The sequence below is a fragment of the Struthio camelus genome, chromosome Z, assembly GCF_040807025.1.
Source record: "Struthio camelus isolate bStrCam1 chromosome Z, bStrCam1.hap1, whole genome shotgun sequence".
Classification (NCBI taxonomy): Eukaryota; Metazoa; Chordata; class Aves; order Struthioniformes; family Struthionidae; genus Struthio; species Struthio camelus.
Genome location: NC_090982.1, coordinates 86,478,970 through 86,492,175, shown reverse-complemented (window position 1 = coordinate 86,492,175; position 13,206 = coordinate 86,478,970). Strand labels below are relative to the sequence as shown.

The 13,206-nt window shown below is 46.8% G+C and overlaps 1 protein-coding gene across 4 annotated transcripts in view; it reads right to left on the bottom strand.

The window, feature by feature from the left end:
• Nucleotides 1-13,206, bottom strand: part of LOC104138488 (mitogen-activated protein kinase 4) — an 86,364-nt gene that overhangs the window by 56,607 nt on the left and 16,551 nt on the right. Inside the window, exons 1-2 of one of the 4 annotated variants that reach the window (XM_009666109.2) lie at nucleotides 9,878-10,005; nucleotides 9,193-9,292 (exon numbers count right to left, since the gene is read on the bottom strand). The exons of 2 other annotated variants lie outside the window; for them this stretch is intronic. The gene's annotated coding sequence lies outside the window, so the exon portion shown is untranslated. Of the gene's footprint in view, nucleotides 1-9,192; nucleotides 9,293-9,877; nucleotides 10,006-13,206 lie in introns of those variants that run through there. One more of the 4 variants, XM_068928184.1, reaches the window with a different exon arrangement.

Sequence of the window (13,206 nt, the reverse complement as noted above, 5' to 3'; positions counted from 1 at the left end):
CTAGATATATAGACTACCCGGCCTCAGAACGCATCCATGTTTGTACAGCGCAGTAATTATAGACGTCATTTCACATCACGCAGAATGACAGATATAACCCAGAGAGATGCAGCCACAACACAAACAAAACAGAGCATTTAGGAAAAAACGCTGAGATGATGCTGTTATGAGTTGTGAACTTCAAACACGGGGAAAACATGGAATCCCAAAAGTTACAGTTTTCCAGGGATACCAAACCAAAGCCCTGACCTTTACCCTTACGCCACACACTGACATCTGCTATTGCCGTCAGCCGTGTTACTAACCAATTAAAGGATTAACTTCAGATACTGAAGCAGGTAAAATACACTCTTGGTAGCTGCAGCTCACAGGTAGTCCTGTCTGCTAGCACATACACTGAACAACTGACACCAAGTGATAGAACGAAATGAAGTCATTGGTTTTTCCCTTAATTTCAGGAAACTAATTTCCCCCATCTGCCCAAGTTTAGTAGCTATTCCATCCAGAGGCATAAGCCAGCTTCCATTTAAGTCATCAAGGAAATTCAATTATTTCTGCAGGACCTGCAGCTTGAAGAACCTCTTGCAAATGGTGCTGTTTCCAAGTCGAATCCTCCATGCTGTTCCTGAGACTCACAAGCGCTTCAGCTGGGAAGACAGCAACTAGGAAGCAGAGCACGGACAGGCTTCTCCTGCGTCCCTGCTTGTTATTTTTGCCACCTAATGACCCTGCAGGCTCTTGGCAAGGCTGCGTGGGAACCTGTTCTGGTTGACTAGGAAGGTGCTAGCAGCATTTTCCTCCACGCTTAGCTAGAACACATTGTCCTTCAGCGCAAAGGCCAGGGCTAGCAAAGCTTCAGAGACAGGCACGCAGGAGAGAGCAGACAAGTGTCGTTTTGAAACACTGCTGGAATCGGCTTCTCAACTCCCATTTCCCCACAGCAAAGGGCATTTATTTCTGGCACTGCATCTGGTTCCCCCCTTTCCCCACACGAACGGGTGCAGCCCTCCACCAAACTCAAAGAGCATGCTGAGCATTAAAAAGCACCCACGACTCCCCTAGCCTTCCCTTTCACCACCCAAATGAAATGAAGAGTGAGCTTTTAGAAGCAGCACAAGCTTTGAGTTACTCTCAGAATCACTATAAAAGCAGATCAGACAGATCCTTTGCTGGCAGATTTCATTACTAAAATTGCAAAATTCACAACTCCAGTTCACTGGCTTAGAGCTACAGCCTCTTTTTCTTGGTCGATTTTTTGCTAATCTCTTCCTGGAGGTTTCACTGAGACCAAAGAACTCCTCCAATCAAATACAGGGTCTTCTGGCCCCTTTTGCAAATACAGCTGAATATATATATATATATATATATATATATATATACACACACATATATAGAGATATAATCCAAATGATAAAATATTTTTTTTCTTTTAATAGGAAAAGAGTTCATAATACCCTCAGCATTAACAAGCTGGAACAAATGAATATGAAACCCAAGATACAAACACATGTAACACATCACAGGTCAGCTGGAGGCCTCCAGTGCTCCCTGTATTCTTGACAGACCTGGAATATATCCCTGTTCTCATTCAGTTAAGATCCTGAGAAAACACCCAAGTTGCATCTGTGTTTCACTCACTGGAGAGCTCACTTCTCTTTGCCACGACCCAATGCAAATCAGGTGAGCAAAGCCAGAGTGTTGTGGCATCTCACGAGCATAAAACTGTGTTTCAAAGCCTCTCTGCATTTCAGCTGTGCTAACAACATACTCCCATGAGAGCCAGAGGAACCTCTTAACAAGATACACTGGCTTTTAAAAAGGCAGAGGAGCATCTGCTAAAATGATAAGTGACTTGTTACCTGTCTTCAGCCCAGGGGTGACAGGGACGGGGCTGACGTGGAACCATCCCACCCAAGAAGTGTGTCTTAGTGCCGTGACTCCCTCTGCTCCAGCGGTGCAAGCCCATCTCGTGGCCAGAGCCGGGGAGGACAGTGAGGGCCTCGTGCTCCCCCGGTGAGCCACGAGCAACTGAGCCACCGTGCTGATTGTCCCTCCACCACTACGGATCCCTCACTCGCACAGCTGTAAAGGCTCCAACGGGTAAATACTGACTGCTCTTGGAGACAGAGATGCAGATTTACGCAGAGGCACAGAAGATCCCGATATTCACTGAAGGAAATCAGTCGTGCCCAGGAACAATAAATGAGCGCAACAAAAATCCAAACGAGACGCCAGAGATAAGTCTAACTGCACGACCATCAGTGGGGTTTCAAATTAGCAAAGATTTCCTCAAAATCAGGTAAAGTAGCAGTTGGCTGTAGCTAAACATCCATCAGTTATTGCTTTCCTGAGCTAGCCATTATCTGCCTTTTTTCCCCCTATATTATAATAATTATTATAATAATGAAGTTTCAAAGGATTTGAACAATGTTTACATAGTGCTTTGAAACAGCCAAAAAGAATCATGATGGAAATGTGGATGATCAGGAATCTTTTCCTGACAAGATGTTATTTTCCACGGGAAAACGTCACATCTTCCATGCAGAAGTGGTCTAGGGGAAAACGACTGCCTCTGCCATATCTTCCAGTTAGGAAAAGAGGGTTCAAAGCTGTCAGAGCGCTACCAGTTTTCAAGACAAAACATTGCAATTTTTGATCTGCAACCACTTCGTTTAGAAAGGAAATTAAACACAAGGAATGAAACATTAGGAAATCACTGGGTTTTTTTTTTTTCCAGATGTTCAGCTCATCAACGCTTTCAACCTACCACATTTTCCTGCTGACTCGTATGAATTTGAAGGAGCCGAGAAAACGTCTCTTGTCTGGCTACGCTACAAAACCACCCCAAACCACACACACGCTGCTCCCAAACGCTCCCATCTCTTCCTAGATCATTTTGCTGCATGTACGTGTTGCCACAGGTTCCTTATGCCAACGAATGCCTTGCACCAGCCGCATCTAGGGCTTTCGGGCCTCTCTGAAGTCTCGCAGCCAGGAGCACCTGCAGGTACAAGGTCACAGTGACAAAGCTGGAGGCTTTGCACAAAGATGCTCCAGATTAGCAACTGGTCTAAATGACACTAAGAGGAAAGGAAGAAAAAAAAATTAAAGTGAATCTGCTCCTGTTGTGTTCTTCACGCCAGATTAAGGCCTCTTTGTTATAACCCTTCATCATCAGGGCTGCTCCATTAACCCGACAGCGGGCTCACAGCCGGTTACTTTACTGTGCGTTTAACAGCATTCTCTGTAAACACCAGGGAATCCTTCCTGAAACCCTTCTGTTCTCTGTCCTCTAACAGAACTTACAGAAAGTAATGATATGGAAAACATTAAATGTTAAGCTTTGTTTCGGCTTGCTACAATTAATCATTAAACATGGGCCTCATGAACGAGGAGAAATGTAATGGATCGGGCCAACGTGGAGTAGGTATTTGAAGAGGGAAGCACTTAATGGTTAAAATAAAGATATATGGAACATATGACACGGAGGAGAGATGCAGGCGGTCCAGGGATACCCTCTGAAAAGCATCTGCCAGCAGTTACCAAACAGTTTGGCAAACACTGCTCGCTCCTGTAGTTAGAAGCAAAAATAATTACAGCCTCTCTTCAATCCAGCAATTATCTAATGCTGGCTTCTGAATGCAAGTATTGAACAGATAAATCAGCTCTTGCAGCCATTAAGTGGGCAATGCAAAGTCAGAAAGATGCTTTAGATTGTAAAGTCACAGGAGGGAAAAAAGAGGAACAACAAGGAGAAAGGAAGGCAAACAAATGCCTAGGCTTTGCAAGGACAGCAAGTTGAATCAGACAGGTAACCAGAAGAAAGCCATCTGCGAATCTCGGTGGGAAAGTTATTCATGCATTGCAAATCCAGCTACGCCACTGCAAAAAAGGAGTATGTATTGCGTAAACACCGCAAAGGCAGTGGTGGGGTCTCAAGACTGACAGTGAGATCCAAGGGCAGACGTTGACCTGATGAGTGGTCAGCGTGCTGACCTGATGAGTGGCTTCAGCGTGCTGAAAGGTAAGCTTCTCCATCTCAAAAACGGAGTGTTTCTAACTTGCGGTAACTAACCTGAATTAGCTGCGTCAGAGCAAAATAACTCCGAAGACGGCATAAAGCGGGCTTTTACTTGTGTCAGCAGCTTGCATTCAGCTCCTGTGGACCTCAAATCAAGCTGCCGATTTGAGCCATAAGTTATGTGTCTTCAGGACTGCTTTATTTCAGCTGCTACTAGACAGTAGGACGTACTTCTCGCACTAAAGACCTCAGTCTAGGCACAGGTTTCCTGGATGTCTGAGCAGAGAAAACCAAGAAAAAAGTAGCAAAAAACTTCTCGTGGCAAAGGGAACTGTGCCTATCTGAAACAGCACTTGGGCCAACAAGCTTCGACAGCAAGGCAACGTGCCATGTTGGATTTGAGCTCTGTCTCTGTATATCAGCTCTCAACCCCACCATACTGGGAAGTTTACGCCAGCCAGAACTGAGCACGTTTCTAACCTTTTCAGCAATATGAACCAAACGCAACAGGGAGAGCTGGGACCAGGTAGGCTTGGATGGGACATTGTGCTAGAAGAATGCCAAATGGTTGGCGGTAGGGAGAAATCTTGGAGGAAGAGAGTGCTACCACCGTCACCTTTTTGGCTTCTTTTGTATGCAATGGAAGGAAACCAAGTTTTGCCTTGTCAGCTTAATTACTAATAATTAGTACAGTTCTAGAAGCACTGACAGAGAAAACGCAATGCATATCACTAAAAGAGAAGAGTCTTATTTTGTGTCTTGCTGGGTACAGGCAGTAACACCTACACTACTGCAGCAGGCATGGATTTAACTCATGACATGCTCATGACACTGCAGGCCCCTTTCTGCGTCCTTCACCCACTCCTCTGGTGGCAAGGGAATTCCACCACTCTGCTCAAACCTGCTCCCGCACCAGAAGGCATAGGGGCATGGTGCCGGGTCTGGGGGCACGCGTGGCTGGACTGGAATAGGGAACGGACGCCAAGAGAAACCCAGTAACTGTTGGGCTGGATGTGAACTAACCAATGAGCAGACAAGTATGTTTTGCAGAAAGTTTTGGAGCAGACAGCAGTGTAGAGATGCAATTCTCCTCCTCCAGGCTGAAACTGGGGAAGGTGGAAAATAACAATACCTGGATTCCGATTTGCTTCCAGTGTGTTACACAATGCATTTCATCTGCAGATTAAAAGGAAAACTTTAGCAAGACAACATGGACTCATGGAAAATGAAAAAAATCCTGTCCTGGCCACCACACCACAAGGACGTGTGCTAACAGTGGGAGTATGGTGTCCCTGTTACCCAGTAGGATGAGAAGACAACAGGCAAACGAGGGACTTGGGGAGCCCAGAAGCCCCTTTGGCATACAAATGACAGCAAACTGCCACAAGCTCCATGGCCCCCCCAGTTTCTTTCAATGCCCTGCTGAGTGATGACCCTGCAGCACCTTCTACCATCACAGAGGTGCCAAGGCAGAAATCACTTCTGAGAGGATGGCCCTGGAAGATGGCAAGCCACCTTCCTGTCCTCACTGTTGTGGCATGGCACCTCTTACCGAACCGTTGAGAGTGAAGACCTGGCCCTGGCTGCCCACCTCCTGCACAATATGGAGAGGGGTACAACAGCAGAGCTGTCAACAGGCAACACGTTCCTGGGGAATTGACAGTTGCCTCCATTTGTCCTTTTTATCTCTGTCTTGGGCAATCGAGACAACAGGAAATCCAAAGGATCACATAATGAAAGGTTAAATAACTTTCTCTGAAGGGCTACCAGAGTTACTTTAGCAGTGCTCTCCATTATCCAAATTAAACATCACTTCTGCCTGGTTATTTCATTAGAAGCACTAAAGAAATGAAGTAAAGCGTGTGTGCAATCTGGATGCTGCTCCTGAGTCATCTGAACAGCTGAAGCCCAGATACTGCAATGGGGAAACAAACATCTAACTCTACCTAAAATATGTCTTTCTGAAAAAAGGGCTGGATTCTGGAGGAGCACTGCAGACAACGAAGTGGGAATTTCAGGATGCCAGCCTCATCATGAGCAATCCCAGTTTTTCTCTCTTCTCATCCGCAAAGCTGTTGTAATGAGAAAGCATTGTTTCAGTGGCCTAAAGAAAATAGCTGCAAAGACCAACAGCAGTCATAAAAACAGCAGCGATGCCATTTAGCTGCAGATAATGGAAAACATAGTCTATTTTCATGCAACTAGGAACCAGATTCCCAAGGGTTTTTCAACTGATGAGGCCATGATCTGCCATCCATTTTAAAAGCCAAATTCAATGGGAGCTTCAGGGCAAACTGCAATACAACACAGCAGACAGGTCTTAAAGCATAATAGAGGATCTATCCTGAGGGTCAGGATCAGGGAGTGATAAAACTTGCGGTTACATGAAGATGACATGCAGGAGAATACATCTGGTTTGTTTATACCGGCAGAGTCACCGGGATCTTTTGCTTATGAGCTTGATAGAAGGATTTTGCTGTAGTGTCGGAAGGCAGGGAGGGACACTAGTTTTAGGGGAACTGAGTGCTAACTTTATTCCCATCCCCTGTCTACGAGAAACGAACCGGCTCTCGGCTATCGTTTCCAGAAGACGCGTGCAATTCTCCAAGCACTTCCAGCGTCTCCCCGGATAAGAGCTGAACGCTTTGTCGTAAGAAGCTTTTCCTTTTTACTGAACCTGCTAAAAGCGCTGGCGTGCTCTCTCATTGGAGGAATCCATTAAAGCTCAAGTGTTGTAACAAGCTGTCTGTTATTAACAAAGCACCACAGGTGCTAATTAAAGAAGGATAACAGAGCGATGTCTCGCTTGAGAGCGTGTAATATAAAGGGCCAGATCCTGCAAACCAGGAGCCTCGGGCCCAAGATTAAACACCGTGCTGCAAAGCGAGGCTGGTCCAGCAGGGGTTTTACCGCTGCGTTCATTGTATGGACTTAGCTTATTGATTCCCATATCGGGCAGATGGGGCAGGAGCGTTATGCGATTCATTTTTTCAGTTCCCTCGCCTCCTCCCCTTACAAAAGCCTTTCAAACGGCCTTTATCACCGCCTCATCATTATCGGTGCTGCAGTACCATCCCTGCTGGGCGCAGTGGTGCACAAGCACAGCAAAGGTCACGTCCTCCCCGATGGAGCCAAGAAGCAAAGACCCAAGGAGCGGACGATGCCACGCAGACCGGCACTGGGTGAACGAAGCCGGCGCAGAAGGGAAATTCAGCACAGAGCGCTCCTGTGAAGGACTCGCACATTTTGAAGGAGTCTCTCAAAATCTTCGTCACAGCAGTGGAGTTACCGAAGTAGAAGGAAAAACGGGCAAGTTTCCTGTAGCTCTTACGCTCCCCGAGCAGCGATAGTTTTAAAGCTGAAACTTAATTAAACACTCCCATCAATGAACAAGGGCTCCCGCTGCTAAGTTCGGCAGGAACGTCTTCCTAGTTTTCTTCAGCTTAAGCCAAAAACTGAAGGATCTTGTTCTCTGCTTTGAAATCTCTTGGACCTCGCAGCACCATGAGGTTTCTATCATGGTGGGGGGGCTCCATCCCCACCCATCAGCCCCTCCTGCTAAGGAGCAAGTGATGCTGGTGTGCAGCTGTGTCCTCAGCTACCTCCGTGCCAGCGTCTCCATCGGCGACGTCCTGTCCCAAGGCCCCTGGAAGCGGCACAAGCTTGTGCACTGAGCTGCTGGCACCAGGCAGCACTTGGACCCGTACAAAAGCAACCTGCCAAATTAGAGGGCTACTGTTCTGAGCTCCTCCGAGTGAAGCTCCTTTGTATTATGACAGGCAAAGTCCTCCTCCCGGGCAGGATCAGACCCTCTTACGCAAGAGCTGTTTCTAGCACAACAGTCAGAAATTAGGGACGGGGAGGCTACGTATGGCACCCGCTGCTCCGGCACTGCTGGCTCTGAGGAGTCTCATCTCGGCTCAGGAACGGATCACCTACCTATTTCCCCCAAAATAGTATTTTTCAGATTTCTTTAATACCAAGATTCTAATGGAAACCCGCAGCAACCCTGGTCCCAGTGAGAAGCAAGGAGACAAGCAGTGCTGCGACCAGCCAAAGGCCAGAAGGCACCAAATAGGACTGCACCTCTGCTGCAACTGAACCCGTCCCCCCGGACAAAAGGGGGGGACTCAGTGTGACTGTGTGGGAAGAGCCTGAAGGAGAAGGTAGAGCCAAAGGGAAGTAGCATAAAAATGATCCCAGAATCTTGGCTTGCATGGTAGAAAAACATATAAAATTTTCACATACACATCACCACAGTGGAAGAAAGCAGTATCACTCAATATGACAAAGCCACCTATGCTACCCAAACCTCTTCCATGAAAATAAGACCTTTGATTTTAATGGCTAGCACACTTGTGGCCAGGCCAAATTATACTAGCAAAAAAAAAAAAAAAAAGACTCAGACAACACTCATTAGTTCACAGAAAGAACAGAAAACAATGAAGAACTTGCTGACACTTGCACAGATTTTCAATAGTGCAGAAAAGCTACTCAGCTGACCCCCAGTCAGACAGACAGTCTCAGTAAATCAACCGTGGCTAGGAGCTTCAAATTGTTGAATACAGATAAGAAGGGCGGAAAGGTCGCTTTCCCAGAGGGACTGAACACGTGAGAAAACATTGGGCTTTCTGGTTTGCAGCCAGGGAGCAACTAGATAATGCCTTGAACAAATGTTGGTTTAGTGCATACACCAAACAGCCAACATACCTTCTGCCATTAATCTAAATAAAACATTTGTTTGACACGCTATTGTTAAGCTGGAAAAACCTAGCTTTACATCTAACAAGTTATTCACAATCATCCCCTGAGGTCCATACGCTGCACAAGCAGCTTTCCTTCCTGGCCGTGTCAAGTACTTCACAAGAGGCAGACAGCCGTCTCACCCGGTACCTCTGGTGCACCTGTAGCCTCTATCCTGCTCATTCTTCAGCGACAGGTTTAATAGCTGCAGTTTCCATATCATGCTTGCTTTTAATGGCTAAAAATATACTGACTTTAAAACAGCAGAATTATTTCCTTTACTTAAATACAACAATTACTAGAATCAATGACTCAGAAATCTCTCCACTAACCATATACCAGAGTAGAAACATGATATCTAATCACTTTGCCCTTTTGGTTTGGCATTTACAATCTCCTCTTCTAAGAAAGAAATGAGATAATCCAACCTTTGCAGCTTAGAGGCCAGATGCTTCTTCAGAGAGAGCTGGGCCTTCTTTCCCAAAGATGCCCTGGGTTTGCATTTTGCCTGCGTTATCACTGGTGGGGCTGAAGCAAGGTAAGCAAAAGTAGAAAGATAAAAAAATATATATATATAAAAATATATATATTTATATAAACAGCCCTAGAGATTTCATTTCAACACACTAAGCTGTCATCTTGCAAAAGTGCATGCATTTGTGTCTCTGGGAGCATGCCTAACCCCTCCCTTAATCTCCCTGTTCACTGACAAATCTCATGCTGTATTGTAGTTTATTCTGGGGCCCTGGGCTGGACCACTTGCAGGTCTGCATGCTTAGCTCAGAAATACAATGAGGCTAGGCTTTAGAGAGAGAGAAAAAGAACTGCATTTGTCTGCAGACATCATTTCATAAAACGCTCCCATCTTCACTCCTCCCACTGCAGTCCCACAGCCATGTCCCCACGCTACTGCAGTCCCAAAGCACCAGGAAGAGAGCTGCTCCAGCGACTTCCAATTGGGTAAGAGAGGAAAGGGGGTAAAAACGTGATATGCAGAGCCTTGCCCAGTGACCGAGCCAGAACTGTAACGGTGACACCCCTTCACGCCCCACGTGTTGCACCACGCACACACTAAAGGCTCAAGGAATCAACAGCAGCTCAGTGGCAGTGTACCTTCAAGTGCAGGCTCCTGCCTCCTTCATCCTTGAGGTGTCAAGGAGCAAACGACAGCAACTTCCACCTACAAACAGCCTTCTGGGAGCCTGATGAAAGCCTTCGTTGGACTGACCTTCCTCCTGACTGCTTATGCTCCTTGCCTGCTTGCAGCCTTGAGAACAAGGAGTGCTTATGCTGAGCAAAGCAGAGCCTCAGACCGCTGCTCTTTGCCATAGGCTTTAGGTTTCGGAGACACGCTGTGAGCTAGAACGTGCTGGGAGGCAGGCAGAGCTGTATTTTATTGCACAAACGATCTGTTGAACAAGATAACGCACACAAGGAATCGTGACCTGCAATCCATCACAAACAGCACCGCCATAGGTTCAAACATTGAAGAGAACGAACCGTAAATCCATGCGATTGTCCAGACGTGGTATTTTACCATAAGTTCAGTGATATTTGGCGACTGTCATAGAGCCAGCCCTTGGTATTAAACGTTTATGAGATTCTCACATACAGGGGTTCAGGCAATTAAGCCTCCCAGAGTGCATCGATACCCCTGTTCAAGGGCTTGAGCCTAGTTTCCAGTCCACACTGCCTTCACCCTCCCTCCGTACAGATACAAGCACCTCACTCGGTCAGGCTTTCCCGGCACACAGCTCTGGCCCGCGTGGTCTCCCAGCACTGCCAAAACTGCAGGTCTCCATGGCTGAACTCCATAACTCGTCTGTCTGCCATCATACATCCCGTTTGCCTTTCCCTTACGAAAGGAGTCAGGGCCTTCCCAAGGATGGGGACTCGGGGCAGGGAACGTGCCAGACTTGAGCTCTCTCCTTGGGCTGACTCCCCAAAGAGCCAGGGAGACGAGGTCCCACAGCTGCAAACAGATGCTGAAGATCAGGATTCCCAGGCTAATAACTTAGCACTACAAAGCTTCCCTGCTTCTCCCCCCGGAAAAAGGCTTCACTTTAATACCTCTGAGTTTTGAGATTTTGGGAGACTGTGGTGCATACTCATGGGATGCTTGCGGCTGGCACAGCAGACAGCCAGCGGCAGTGGAAGAAACGTGCTGGCGTTGTCAAAAATAACACGGGAGACTTTTCTAGAGAATTAAAAGAAAAAAAAACGTTGCAAGTCCTGGTCCTAAAATAGCCTGCGCAAAAACAAAACACCGCTAGTGACTTTTAGCCATTGCCATCATACATGGGGAATAAAAGGCGTTGCTCGACCACTGCTAATACTTGTTCTCAGTATAATCGCCTACTACCATAATGAGATTATGCGGCTTAACTTTATTTTAAAGGAACATCAATGGGCTGGACAGCCCATCTGAGCAGATTTTTCATGCTACACAGAGTAATACCAGAAAGACATCAAACCAGACAGCTATTTTTAGGAAGCATTCCTCTAACCACCTATGCGGAGAGAGACTGCAAGGCAACAGAGGTGCATCAGGCAAGCAGTAGCTGAATGAGTGAGAGAACACGGCACAGAAAAAACATGCCAGATTCATCTCTGGTTTCTCTTGGCTGAGTTAGACAAGGAACAAATTTAGCTAGAGCCTGCCCCTGCATTTCTTCAATGCTGTGTTGTGAAATGGACTCAAGCTTCCTCCCACTTTGACTTCCTCCTACTGCACTGGAGGTAACGAAAAGCCTGGGCTGTGTTCTACTTCGAGAGACAAACGTGACTCTCGTAGCCACTCGCAGCAAACAGGCTAAATCCGTGGGGGTCTGGGCCTGGTGCCCTAAGGTGCACAGCGCACCTCCGCACACCAAAAAAAAGCAGCATGCGGAGGGCAACTTGAAAAAGATGGACAAACACATTTCTAATCTTGGTCTAAATGACTGTTTAAATTGCCTGCACGATCTAATGACACCAGGCGGTGTGAAATGGGCAATTCCTCCTCCTGTCGTGCCCACAATAAGCAGCTTGTTCCCTACAAAAGCTGGAACTCAGGTTCTTCTTCTTTCCTCCTTGCTCTTACCCGTTCGTTTGGAGAGTCTGCTGCAGAGGCTTTATAGAGACAGCTAGAGAAATGTCCCCTAAAGGAGCCTGGAGTTTTAGGTCCATCCACCACTATGCCATCCTTTGTCACCTGGGATGCAGCAGCTATTTGCTATGCAGAGACCCAGAGGTAGCATTTCACCTGTCACTCCAAGAGGCGTAGGTAGACATGCCTGATCAAGACTTAAAGTAGCTGACTCAAGTCCTGGGAGTACCAAAAGGAGATGCTTTGGCCTCCAGATGAGTTCAAGCACGCTAAGCAGATTTGTACAGTACATGGCACCACAGCCTTGCTGCTCCTGGCAACCTGGGTGGCTCTGGAGCTTAACCCTGCAAAACACCCAGCAACTTCAAAATAAGCTGGACACGGCAATGCCAGTAGTCCTTTATTTTTTTCTTTTTCCAAGAGAGATTCAAGCTTGAGACCCAGGGACTGAAGCCCAAACATTTTGCTCTCCATGTTCTGTTCAAGGGCATCGTTGTGCCTTTCCTCTTGTGACTCAGTCATGCCTCGTGCTCCTGCATGAAACCCAATCAGGGATTAAGCATCAGAGGAGCACAGTAAAACGATGGGCCCCTAGCCCAGGCAGCTCACAGTTCGGCATCTTTAGCTCCCACACTGATGAGGCGAGAAAAATAACCCATTAAAAAAAATCACTTTAATTGCCTTGCCAGTGGTTTGCACAAGCTCTAGCTAATGCTTGAGGTTAAAATGAATTAAGCCTTTAATAGCAAATTCTCTTCCATTCCTCCCACTTTCCCCTTAAATTTTAATGGCGTTGCAGGGAGGGAGGAAACAGATTTAAAATGCTGCTGAAAAAAGTTCCCAGAAATACCATCCTCATCATCCGTCACATTTCAACATGTATTAATTACCACACATCACCAGCCTCACTTAGAGAAAGGGTGGAAATCCAGGGGTTAAAGGCATGAGCTGGAGCCACTTTGCCACCGAGTGGGCTATCACAGGGATGTCTATCTGCATTTTTATGACAAAGCCAGTTTTCATCATTGGCTCCTTTGCAACAACAACCACGTTCAGTCCTGCTGAGTCTGCTGTGCCGCAGGCTCCCACTGCATGCATGCAATCTGTTTTGGGGCGTACCATCCACGCTGCTGTCTAGATGCAATGAAGACAGTTACTACGTTTCCAATCTTCATGCAAGAAGGGATCTTAAACAGGATGAGGAAACCGAGAAGGAGCAACTGATCCTCCCTGGATCATTCCATGATCCTCCAGGGCCCTTGCTTGTGACTGTCCCCCGTGGCAGTGCCCCTCCAAGCTCTGTCCCACGCAACCGTGGAGGTCTTGTGCTTTAAAGACATCATCCAGCATTATC